Raw genomic sequence first — 14030 nt, 5'->3', positions numbered from 1 at the left:
GCTCTTTAGTATTATATATGTTAAAATAATTAAATAAGGGGGTTACTAGGCTGATGTGGCTCTAATGCTATGACAGCCTACACAAGCAAACCAAAATATAAGCCTACAAATGCCTCAAGGTTACAAAATCAAAATGCTAAAGATAAGGAATCACAAACAACCAAGTAGACTTTAGGTTATAGCCAATCAACAATTTTCTTACTTTGCTTCCCCCTTATCTCTATAAAAGCCTTTCTCTAAGATCCTGTCAGGACAGTGTACCTAACCACTTTCAGTTTGGCACTGCCCAATTCAAATAGATTTTTGCTCAAATAGACTCTTAAAAGTTTTAATATGCCTCAGTTTATCTTTTAATGGTTTTGATGTCAGAAGAGGGAACTGAAGGAGACTGCTGACAGTCCCCGGAACAAAGATCAAGCAGGCGAAGGTACCTGCTGTGCCCCTTTGAGCTTGCTGCTGTCTTGTTGCCTCTGGAGGTGATGGTAAGTCCCTCTCAGATCCTACCTCTGCAGTTTTTTCATTATGAGCTTTCTGACTTATGGCTTTCCCCCCGCCCCCACTGGCTCTGGAAACTGTCCAGAGCCAGAGTGGATCTGACTTAGAAACAGTGCTGGGTACAAGGTTAGAATGTGTCTGACTTAAACTGGACTGGGTCCAGTTTGAGGCCTCAGGGGAATAAAATTTTGTTTTAAGGCTGAACAACCAGGTTAACCTTACCAAAGATAAACTTGAATTACAATGGCCACAGTAGAGGATAAGCTTATCCATTTATGAGGTACCGCAGAAGGACGGGGTCTCAGCCAAGCACTCACGATAAAGGGTAGGGGGGAAATTATTTTTCCTCCTCCACAGGTTCTAGTGACCACGGTGGGACCTGCTGGGACACCCCCCTCCCTCCAGAGCCTGCAGACGGGATCTCTCACCCTTCTGATTTGGAATCACTAAGAACAAAGACTTCCCTTGAACTCCATGGAAGGGACCATACCAGGTTCTCCTTGCTATCCAAATGACAGCCAAACTTCAGAGACTTGACCCTCAGGTTCACCTCCTCCAATTTAAAAGGTCTCCTTCAGACTCTTGGAACTGAACATCAGCTGGAGATCTAAAATTAAAATTGACTTCCAGGGAAGTTTTTCTCCAGAAGCAGATGGCATCTTGAGGGGGACAGCTCTTCCAAAATCATAAATCAGTATCTTCATCTCTAATATGAAATCTTTATTCCTTTTGCTACTTGCTTTTTCTGTTAATGCATGGGAAGACACTGTTCCTTAACACACAACAAAAATCTCTAGACTTTCTTCGTAAGGTGCTTTTAGATAATAGAATTGCTTTAGAGTACTTACTGGCTGAAAAGGAGAAGTCTGTGCCATAGCAAATACCTCCTCTGTACCTGGATCAACACCTCTGGTATTGTAACAAATATGAGAAATTAACAAACAAGCCACTTAGCTAAAACCTGGAGGTTGATATCCTCCCAGTAAATACATTATTTGATTTATTTGATACCAACTGGTTTGGTTCATGAGGGCCCTGGCTAAGCAATGTACTTCAGTATCTTGGTATTATCCTCCTCATAGTTATCACTGTAATCTCCCTCCTGAGCTGTGTTCTCTCAAAAGTCTTAAATGCATGTTTGTAGCCATTAGCAGTACCTCAGATGGTCTCAATGAGTTTAGAGAAACAGAAACAAGGTGAACAACACAATGAACAGCAAAAACCATTCTTCTATGAATTTGACATCATAACCTATGAGTTTTACAATGAGACAACAGCAACTTTACTGTGATGATGAATAAAAGTGGTGCTAATACCAATGTTTTTGGTCAATATCTCATGTATTAGAGGATGACTCAAAGTGGGAATTTTTTTTTAATGGATATTTTTTCTTTATTGAGAAACAAGACTTGGGTACATCAAATAAAACCAACTTCTGGGGGGAAAAAATCAAAACTCACAATAGAAAAAGAAACAGTTAACACTGGGCCATATCAGAACCCAGAGAATATATTCTTTTAATTGAAAAATTCTAGGCACTTCATAATTAACCTTTAGATACAAAATGACCTATTAAATTTGCAATCTGTGGTTCTTGGTGCTGAGGTCCATAGGACAAGCTAGGACGTCTTCAAACCTTGAGCTGAATTCCATGAGGGTTTATTTGGCCTTTCAATCGGTCTGTCCTTGTCTAAGAGGTAGCAGCAGCGACAGCACCCACCTTCTGGGCAGCTTCTTTCTTGGTATGATGAGCCTGTAGGACCACCACAGCTTCATCCACCTTGGAGCGGAGAGACTCGGGGGACTCCAGCATGTGTAGCAGCTCCAAGATGTCAATCTCCAGCAGCATCCCCGTAATCTTCCCAGCCAGATTTGAGTGCATCGTCTGGATGAGCGGGAACAAATGTTTACCCAGCATCTGCTTCTGTTCCTGGGGGGTGCTGCGGCCAGCATGGCGGCAGTCAGCAGCTCCTGCACGTGAAGCACAGGCTGGGGTGCCTGCAGGGGCTGGATGGCAGGGTGAGGGCTGCAGACATTGGAGGCATATTTGTAAGGTGCAACAGCCTGAGGAGCAGCGACAGCAACAGCAGCACGAGGCGCTAGGTTATGCCCAGCTGTGGGAACACCTCCAGACTGGCAGCTGTCAGTTGGCCCTTGCTGGGAGGCACCAGCCCCACCAAAGTCCATAGCCAAGCAGTCCGGCCACTCAGACCCGACTCTCTGAGCAGTAGCTGGGAGGCCGCGAGAGGCCGGAGCATTACCAGCTGGAGCCAGATGGCGAAGAGCTGGACAAGGCCCAGACTGCAGTATAGCACTTGGCATTCCTTGGAAGCCTTGAGGTCTCCCACCTTGCTGCCAGCGTGGATTAGGCCTCATCTGTGCTAACTGGTTAGGTGTATAATATGGAGGTCTTCCCTGAGCCTGTGAAACTGCTGGCACAAAGTAGACCCCAGCTGCAGGCTGGAACTGATTTAAGGTGGCATTTGTGGGGAACACTCTCATTCTGGCCACCCGCTGCATATATTGGTTGGTCAGGTGAGCCTTTCTCTCTTCCTTTCTCTGGGCCAGGGCAACATACAGTGGCTTGGAGCCCACGGTGCGTCCGTTCATCTCCGTGACTGCTTTGGTTGCCTCTTCAGGGGATGAGAAGCAGACAAATCCAAATCCTTTGCTTCTCCCATCCTCCAGCATCACCTTGGCACTGGTGATTGATCCAAAAGGAGAAAACTCTTTCCTTAACTTCTTATCATCAATGGCGTCATTCAAGTTCTTAATGTAGAGATTCACCCCCTGATAGCGACTAATTCTCTCCTGTTTCAGCTGTTCAAATTTTCGCTTTAACACGGCCTGCCGTTCCACTTTCTTCTGTGCACAGCCGACAAAAATGACTTTCACACTGATTTCTTTTCCATTCATCTCTTCCACGGCCTTATTGGCATTCTCGTGTTTTTCATAACTCACAAAGCCAAAGCCTTTGGATTTCCCACTGGGATCTCTCATCACCTTGACACTTAGGAGTCTTACCAAACTGGCTGAATAGCTCTTTCAGACTCTCACCATCCACCTCTTCCCCAAAGTTTTTGAAATAAACATTGGTGAATTCCTTGGCTTTGGCTCCAAGCTCAGCTTCCCACTCTTTTCGAGACTTGAATCTGCCCACAAACACTTTGCAGTCATTGAGGAGCATGCCGTTCACCTTCTCGATGGCCTTGTCGGCAGCCTCCTGGGTCTCGAAGTGGACAAAGGCATAAGCCTTAGAGCCGTTCTCATCACACACCACCTTGCAGGACAGAATGTTTCCAAAAGCAGAAAAAGTATCATAAAGTGCCTTGTTATCTATAGATTTGTCCAGGTTCTTGATGAAGACATTTCCCACGCCAGATTTTCTCAAAGAAGGATCCCTCTGAGACCACATGATACGGATTGGCTTTAACTTAATCATATCAAAGTTCACGGTATCCAAGGCCCGCTCAGCGTCAGCCGGCTGCTGGAAGTTGACGTCGGCATAACCCTGGGAGCGGCAGGTGATCATATCGCGGCAGACCCGGATGGACAGCACAGGCCCCGCAGGACTGAACTTTCCATACAGGATGGCCTCGGTGACGTCTGAGCGCTGGGCACCCACGTGCAGGAGGCCATGGGGTATAGCTGTTGGCCGCGGCGTTCATCTCCCCAGCCCCCAGCACGCTGAGCCCCACCAGGAGGGCTTCTTAGAGGGACCACACAGGACAAAGGGGGCTCCGCTCCGAGCCGTGGCCCGTGCCGTGGCTCACAGGTGGCAGTGAAGCTCAGAGAGGCTGGAGTCAGCTCCGAGGGTGGGAGAGGAGTTCAGGGACGGCTCGGAGGAGACTGACACTGCCAAACCGCAGACAAACGGCTCTCAAAAACAATATGGCCCTCCCTGGGAGTTTGTAATTTTCAGCTGTCCTGGTCTTGAAGCTCCCAATTTCAAAAAATGAAGAAAATTAAAACGAGGACTGTCCTCCAAATTACAAAAATTCTTCCACAGGAAACCTAGTGGTGCCCACGGCGGCCTCTGGAACGTGCGTTTCTCTATAAATATGGGCCTCGGGCTCCTGGCGGTTTAAGATTACAGCAGCCCGGGGAAGAGGGAAACCAACTATTTGTCTGTGCCAACTCAGCAAGCCCCGGGCGCCGGAGCGTACAGCCGCCTCCCACACCGGGCCGGCGAAGGACAGCGCGGACACGTGAAGCGCAGAGGCCGGCGCGCGGGGCAGAAGGTGGCGGGCCGGCGCGGGTGGAGGCACGTGGAAGCGGGCACGCGAGCGGCTCACCACCGGACCGATGGACGCGGACCGACGGACGCGGACCGACAGACGCCCAGGTGCGGCGGCGGCGGCGGCGGCGGCGTCCGGCAGGCTGGAAGCGTGCAAAAGTGACTTCCCCGCGGGTTCTCCGAGGAGGATTCGCTCTTTTTTCTTTTCTTTCTTTTTTTTTAAGATATTAAAGCGTTTTCGGTTTGTTTTATCTTTTTCTCTTTTTTTTTCTTCAGGCTGGTAGGCCCGAAAGCAGCCGAGGCTGTGGCGACCCGGGGCGGAGAGATCAAAGAGGGAATTATTAATTAAACAAGGAGATCATTAGATTGATGTGGCTCTAATGTGACAGCCTATGTAAACAAACAAAAATCAATTAATGCCTCAGAGTTATAAAATCAAAACCTAAGGACAACCAGTCAGAAACAGCCTGCTAGACTCCAGACTATAGCCAATCAATAATTTCCTTACTTTGCTTCCACCTTTTCTCTATAAAAGCCTCTCCCCAACCTCCTGTTGTGAAGCACTCCTAGCCACTTCTGATTTGGCACTGCCCAATTCAAATCAATTTTTGCTCAAATTCTTAATTTTTTTAATATGCCTCAGTTTATCTTTTAACATATATTATACATCTAATATTAATTTTAATATTAGCTCACAAAAGCACAACAGGTGCTTAAGAGTTAGAAACAGTATAAGCCATCTTACCTTTGATTATCTTAATTCTTATTATTCTTCCATTATTATGTATTATTTAATTATTGGGAAAAAACAATAGCCCATTCCTAACCATAGAAGCAAAAGGATGCCAATGAATGGAATTTATGATTATATAGACTATGAAGGTCTTAACTTTGATTCAGACTTATACCTCAGAGAATTTTATTTCCTAGAAATTGATAGTCATGTAATAATCCTCATAGAACCGCCAATCTGAACATTAGCCTCATCAGAAAGTATGCTCCACCCATGAGCTATTCCTCCTTTAGGTTTAAAAACAGTTGTTTTTCCAGGACAAGTAAAGTGAGAAGCATTAACATCTACTAGAAGCGGTCTTTATTAAAAACAAAAAAAAATTATGGATCTGAAATTTTGTGGTTAAAACCATAACTTCATAGACATTGTGCTTGAGACAGTATGTTTAGAATACTTTGAAAGTTGATCCACATCAATAATGTAAATTCCTATCAGTAGCCTCAATCGTGTTTATTATTCGAATACTTCTTACAATTTTAGAGTTTACAGTTGTCCTAATTTAATCATGTCTTCACCCCTCTAGGAAGCTTATAATTACAGAAAATACCTAATGACTTGCCACACATATGCTTACTGTGTAATAAAGTTAAGTTCCTATCCACTAAAGGGGGCCTTATCTGCACTTAAAGATTCCATTTTAAATCATTAACTCTATTAATACTCAGACTATTAAACAATGCACTAACAGTATGTTATTAATGAAGGGATAGTGTCTAAGAAGATACTTTCCAAGATCCCCATACATCAGTTGTACAAAAAGAACTTTAATATAAAATAATTCTCTTCAATGTATTAGAAATATTTTATTGCAGGATATTTTTGAGCTTTCAGTCACTCAAGTGCAGCCCTTCTGCCAAAATTTGACAGAGGCTAATCATTACCATGAATTAAACTACTAAACTGCTAAATTCATTAGAAGTATCATTTCTTAACATTTTTCCCTTTCCAGCTGCTGTAGTATCTATCACCAGAGCCCCCACGGTCTAAAGGAAATACACAGAAAACAAATATTACAAACACTATTTATCATCATAGATGTTTATATTTGACCTATTATGAAACATCATATACTAATTATGATGGCATCTATGACTCAGTATTACTTCTGAAAAATGGATTTCATGGAAATGGTAAAACATTCCCCAATTATATGTTTTATATGGCAAATAAATTTTTACTTTACATCTGTTCACTTCAATTTTGAAACTGACCCTAAAGCTGACCCTTTTATTATCTATTTCTTTATATAACAGTGTACTGATACTGATCCTATTTTTGTTGTACTAATTAGTACAACCAACTCAGGACTATTTAACAATATTAGCATCTATATTAGTAATTTCACATTCTGGTTACCACAATTACTACCAATATACAGAAAAATCAAATCCATATGAATTTGTATTTGAAAATCTAGAACTGTTCCTCTTACAATTTACAACAAAATGTTTCCTAGTCTCAATCAAATTTTTACTGTCTGACCCCATATTTTATTTCTACTAACACTACCTTGGACTTTTTAGGATATCAACCTATAGATGAAATAAATAAATAAAATGGTAAGTAAATAAATAAATAAATGCTATTCTTATACTATGAGTCAAAGACTCAACCTACAAATTAGTTCAAAAAAGATTTATAAGAGTAAAATTACGTAGTTTAACAATAAAACAAATAATTTTGACACAGATTATGGGTTATAACAATTACCTAATAACTCTATCAATATAAACTTCTCACTAGCATTTATAATAGTTCTTCTAAGTCTTTTAATTTATCCCATATAACTTCGCTACAATGTTTAATGGGCATAATATTGTTTGTTCATTATAATGCTTTTTGAAAAGTAAATGTTAACCTAACATCAAGCACTACATCTTATATATTTGCACCCCAGAAAGCTGCTATATAGGCTTAACACTTCTTGTAAGAGTAGTTGGTATATGTACAGTTTTTTACATCAAAATTCTCAACCCATTTCAACTTTAAAAATTGCTTTCCTACCTTAAGTATGATGCCTCAAAACAAAATCTGAATTAGCTATCTCCTAAAGCCTCATTATTTAATAAATTTATTGCATAAATAAATAAGTTTAATATCTTATTGAACTACTTTTCAACTCACTATCCACACCCTTACCAGTAGGTATAAGCTAGTTACCACCATTAATATTAATTGCTAGCCAATTTCACCTAATCAAAAGTAACTGAAATCCCAAAATAATGCTATATTTCAATATTTAGTTTAGTTCAAATAATTTTAATCAAACATTTACTAACACAAATATTATCCTGTTCTACATATTATTTGAAGCAATAGTAATTCCAACACTTATTGTCATTTAATTGAGAAATAAGACCAAACACAGAATTCCACTTTTCATTCTCTATATAACAGGATTCTTTTCACTTTTAGTAGCACTGATTTACATCCAACACCATAGACTCAATAATACTTGTAATATAATGCTGTACTCCCAAGTAATCCCCAAAGGTGATCTAATAAATTACTATGACTAGCATGCATAATGACATTTATATTAAAAAATACCCTCATAGAGATTATATTTTTGACTACCAAAAGTACATATCAAAGCATAAATTACCACAATTACAGAATGAGAGTATAGAGACAGGGCCTGTATAATTTTTAAATAACACTCTGCTTTACTATGCCTGAGAAAATGTCTTCCACTAAGAGAGACGTAATAAATTTTTTAAATATTGATTAATTAAATTAAAATGTGTTAATTAGCTTATTTTATCCAATTGCTTTCGGAAAACATTTCTTTTGAATTCTTATCTTTCTAGGCTTTAATTAATCACTAAAATTAGAAGATATACATACTAGCCACCCCTCATCTCAACAATATTCCAATTGATTATGCTCCCTGTACCCACTTACAAAGAAAATTCTCAATGATGTTACTATAGAAGGATCAAATTTCCCATACCATTCTTCACTCTATGGATACGAAAATCTGAACAGGTGGTTATCACTAAAATCAGCAATTTATATTATTAAATAAAACTATTCTCTTACTATTTTAGCCCCAGCTTCTGCTCAGTTTAAATGCAGTAGGATTCTGATCTCAGCTGTGGGAACACAGGTGTCAGTGAGTCTCATGGATTCATGTTTTAAATAAATAGCTTGATTTCTATAGCCTGAGTGTCCCTAGTATCCTCAGACATGCCTGCACATGTCTGAACAGCAAAAAGAAAAAGAATCCCTCTTGTTCAGGCTCTTTCCTGTAATGATTTTCCAGGTGTACCTAATCAAGTAATCATCATGAGGGCAAAAATCTCTAGTGAATTCATTAACTCTAAGTAGGAAAGAATGTTTTCCTAATAACAATGATCTTAATCCTGTTCTAAGCAAAATGCTCATAATTATGAATTAAGGATAAAAGTGAAGAAAAAGCGAGTATACTATAATGCAAATACTTAATTCGAATGTCACAGAGGATTTGCATTGCTAAAGATAATGTACATTCTACATGCAAAATGATAAGGTGTTTTTCATAAGAACTGTTATTATGGTTTCTCATTTAATAATATAATACTGGTACTTACTCATCTTTTAAATAACAACGAAACCTAATTGAGGGCTGTAAAGTAAATAGCTAGCTGACAGTCACTTATCATTCTTGCTAAGGCAAGGCTTTATCAGTCTACTATAAAACTCTTGTATTTTTATTTGATCAAGTGTTTTACTTTTATACTCAAATTCCCTATACAGAATATTCTTATATTTCTTTCTAATCTTTCTCAACTCTTTACTATTGGCATAGTCTAACTTAGAATTAACATTAATTAGTAAATATATTCTAAACATTAAAGTGTATATACTATTTATTGACAACCAGAATTTCTTAGAAACCTCAAACTTAAATTTCCACACATCTTACCTATAACCAGAACCATTGGTGTGCAAAACTTTGGTAATGAGTTTGTTTTTCTGTCCTAACCCACAGATGTCCAGTAATTCCACCTAAAATGCTAGATCCTACTCATACTGTTAATCTCTTTCTCCATTGGTTTTCTACACCCATAGTACATATCCAGTGGTGTAGGCAGATGGCAAAACCTTTACAGACTAGTGGCTGCTGAAATGGCTAGTCTTCTCCTTAGAGGTAATGGAATTCTTCCTGAGTTCTCTATTATTTTCTTCTAACAGAGAAAAATAAACAATAAAAACAAAATAATGTAAACAAAGCCACAAGATCCTAAGTCTCTGAGTAAGACTGTATGTAAGCAATGTGAACAATCCCATACATAGTAGAAAGAAGGCTGTTTTGGAGAGTGGGTGTGGCAACTCAGTTCTAATTCCCAGCGAGGGAGCAGGGAGGTCCTCCTGAGTAACAATCAGCCAGGGCTTGTTTTTAGCACATCTGTATTATTTGAGCATTATAACTGTGTTATCCATATATTTTGGACTCCCTTTTTATTTTTCCTTTGAGTGTCATGAAATGAGAGCATGTTAAATTCTCCAATTAAATGATACTAATTTTCAAGATTTTTTTTCTGTAGAAACATCAATTCTATAAATTCTTGAGACTCTGTAATTGTTTCTGTTATATATTGTTGGGAAGAGATCAGATAGGTGAGCAAGAAGGAACAACACAAGCTGAAGACAAGCAGTAACTGCTGTAGCCAAGCAGTTACAGGTAGAAAATGCAAGAGTATACTGTGTGCCTGGGAGCCTAATGGAGAAAATATTTTAAGCAGGAGGATGTGATTGGTTGTGTCAAATGTTACTGATAAGTCATGTAAAAAGAGGACTTAGAACTGACCTTTAAACATAGCAATATGATGGTTATTACTGGCCTTTAACAAGAGCTGTTTCAGTGGAACCATGAGAATAAAAAGCTTAAAAGAAGTTGGTTCAAGAGAGAATGGGAGAGGAGGAATTGGAGATTGCAAGTATACATAACTCTTTTGAGGAGCTTTCTTAAAAGGGAAGAGAAAAATGGGCAACATTTGGAGATGAATGTGAGGTCAAGTAAAAAAAAAATAATAAAATGGGAAAATTAATGGCATGTTCTTAACCTGATAGGAATAACTCCCAAAAAGAAAAACTTGGAAATGGAGGAAAGAAAGAAACCAGTTGCTGGAGAAGTTTCCATGATTAAGAGATGATGCATTCTAGTACATGAGGTGAAGGGCTGACAGTAGCTAAAAGCACAATTTTTTCCTAATGATAGACGTGAGGGAGAGTACACAACACATGTGTAGGAAAGTTAATTTAAAAGTGGGTCTAAATGCTAACGAGTTAAGAGGCAAGGTCATCATCTGACAGTGAGAGGAGAGAAGGAGGCTTAGAGATTTGAGGAGAATGAAGCCAGAAAATGATAGTTTAAGAGAGAAGAGAAAATGGACTAAGGAAATGTGGTACAATTATTACTCTGTTATTTTTTTCTCCTTTCTAATATTAAATGAGAACAGGTCAATTTTACCAAGCTTAATATTTGAAAAAGAAATAAATTAAAAAAAGGAAGAAAGAAAGAAAAGAAAAAAGTACTTTTAGTGTATTCTATTTAGGTCTCCTTCATGTCTACTTGAATATCATTTGAATTCTCCCTAAGGTACCATAGGGCTGGGTGTTGTAGATTTTGATTAGCAGTTCAGAGAGCAGAAAAATACTGTTAAGAGAGACTAATAAAGTGGACATTCACAACTGGGGAAATAAGTTTCTGCTTTTTCTCTTTCTAATTCTGTCTAGAGACAGTTTTAAGTATGAAAGTTGTAGAAGTCAGCCCACAAGATGGACTCCAATACTTACTGTTTCCTTGTATTCATATTTTTATCTAGTTTCTTTCCATATTGAATCTGGACTGGCCAAGAAACATGGTAGAAGTGTGATTTCCAAGGCTAGGCCATAAAAGGCATTGCAATTTCTGCTTTGGTTTTCTTGGATTGCTCAACTCTGCAGAAAACCCATCATGAGGTCAAGATATTCAAGCAGCCCCATAGCGAGGCCCATGTGAAAAGTAAAGCCTCTTCATAATACCCAGTACCAATATGCCAGCTTTATAACAGAATCACCTAAAAGTGGATCCTTCAGCTCTAATGAAACTTTCAGGTGGCTGCAGCCCAGCCCATATCTGGCTGCATGCAACCTCAGGAGAGACACTGAGCCAAATCCTTCAAATTCCTGATCCAGAGAAACTGTGAAAGATATCAAATTATTATAGTTGGATTAAGACATTCATACTTGGAAGATTTGTTACTAAGCACTAGATAACTAATAAAAGAAAATTTATCCTATTGGAGAGACATGTGACCTGGTGAGATTTCATGGTAAAGAAAAGTCCTATAGTTCAATAATTTTCTCTTTTCTTCAGACTGTATGCACTGCTGGTAAGAATATGTTGGAATTTGGCTCCCGATAGGTTGGACTCTCCTTCTCTTAAATTCTCACAATTTTTCCCCCACCTCACATTTATTTTTTGACTCTAGATAGAGTTGTCGTAATCCCTTTAACATGAATTCTATGCTTCAAAGTACTTTAAAAATTCCATGCTGATATCAATGTAAATATACCACACAGACTATAGAGGTAAAGAATATTAAACATCTACCATATAAAAATGATCTATTATTACTTTGGAAAATGAGAAACAGGGAGAATATAAAATATACATTTTAAGCTATATTAAAAAATAGCAAGGTATATTAGCAATATGCAAAGAGGGACATAAGATGACTCTGACTGGAAGTCTAAGATTGTCAAAGAAATAAAGTAAGCTAATAAAATCATACACCTCCCCAATTGCTGATACACTCTAGGGGGATCATCTTCTGAACAAAAATAAGCCATAAAAGGAAATCAAAGGTATTAAATAAACTGAAGAGAGTATTAAAGCAAAATACAAAATGATGATATAGCACTATTTTTAAGAAATCCAGGAAATCCTTTTTATTTCATAGAGAGCTGCATCTTGTCAATATTTTAAGATTAAATATTTTCACTTCTTCACTATCTCTTCCTACTTACTATGAGAACTTCTGAATACCATTCATTCAATCATTAAATATTTACTGAGTGCCTACTATATGCCAGGCATATTTCAAGTATGGGGTATAGAGCAGCGAATAAGAAAGACAAAGCTTCATCCTTTATGGAGCTTAAAACTAGTAGAGAAAAGCAGTAAACAAACATACTATTACACCAGATAGTATTAAATGCCATGAAGAAAAAAAAGATAAAGTGATACAAATTTGAGATGGATGGTCTATTTAAAAGCATATGGTCAAAATCTAACAGAGGCAGTACTGTTAAATGTAAAATAAGTATAAATTTGATTCTCAACGCTTAAGTGCATGAACTCTCTCTCCCCGTGTTCCAAATGGAGTTCAACTTGACTTTGGACTTCCTTATCTCTGTCATCTCCTTGAATGTTTAATGAGAAATTCAGTCAGTCATTTTGTAGGAGACCCTTTCCCTTCCGTAGAGTCACGCAGGATTCCATACTTAATAACTTTGGAAAGCTTGAAAAAAGACCACAGATCTCTATGTCATGGTCTCCACAAAGATGTTCATTGTCTGAGGCTGCATGGACCATTCAAAGTCATTACAGTGCTGATGCTCTGGGCAAATCCCAGCTTTTTCATTGTTGTGATTCCCAAGGTTCTACAACTTAAATTTCAGTCTCCAATAATCCAAATATTCCTTTAAACACTCCTACCACCTCTGGGTCAGAGTGGAAGTGGGGAGTGCAGGTTTGTTTCAAACCTCAAAGCACCCAATTTACAAGATTTAGGGAATAGATATGTTCTCGGAGTCACATCTCTCTTTTTTTCAAAACCTAGAATTCAACCAGTCTCAGACAGTCCAGCATTTATTTCCCTAAGCCTATTATCTATTCAATGAGAATAAGGGAAAAAGAGTCCCTAGGGAAAAAGGCAAAGAATACCTGTCATTCTTTCTTGATAAACCCATGGAAAGGTACCAGAGCAAATTTCTCAACCAGGTTATCTGCCACAGATAAGATGAAGAGGGATTAAATCAGCTTCTTCCATTTTTATAGAATTACTCTTGTCAGAATTGAGAACTGACTACTAGACATTGCAGTGTATTTGCAGCAAGACAGAGTAGTCTGGAGAAAAATGGGGACATGATGCTAGACTTACATATTTGGTGTCAAGGGAAGTCAATTTGTGTTGGCATGGCTTGTTGTAAAAGGCATAGAAATCTCTGTTTTTTCTTAAGGTAAATATTTGAAAATGGGGAATAACATGAAGTATCAAAGAATCTCAATATTCTAAGTCAGTAGAGCAAAGCAGGAAAGGCCTGGATGCCCAGACAGCAAAATAGAAGGTCTCTTTAGGTATGCTCAAGAAGAACCATGACTAGAAGCACTGGACTTGGGATCAGGGGTCAGACTACTAGTTTTAGGGAAAGAATTGACAAGAACAAGACTGGATTTCTCAACAGGTTCTTGGCAAAGAGGATTTTTACAAACAAGCAAATTAGTATGGATTGTTTTACATGGAATACAAGATA

At 38.7% G+C, this 14030-nt stretch overlaps 1 pseudogene; it reads right to left on the bottom strand.

The window, feature by feature from the left end:
- Window positions 1–1792: 1792 nt before the first annotated feature.
- Window positions 1793–4163, bottom strand: LOC111163091 (polyadenylate-binding protein 4 pseudogene; annotated as a pseudogene).
- Window positions 4164–14030: the final 9867 nt, after the last annotated feature.

This window comes from Delphinapterus leucas, chromosome 6 (genome assembly GCF_059928025.1).
Source record: "Delphinapterus leucas isolate spDelLeu-1000000601 "Yukka" chromosome 6, BTC_Dleu_Yukka2, whole genome shotgun sequence".
Classification (NCBI taxonomy): Eukaryota; Metazoa; Chordata; class Mammalia; order Artiodactyla; family Monodontidae; genus Delphinapterus; species Delphinapterus leucas.
Note: the sequence above shows the minus strand (reverse complement) of the source record. Positions and strands in the feature narration are given on the sequence as shown.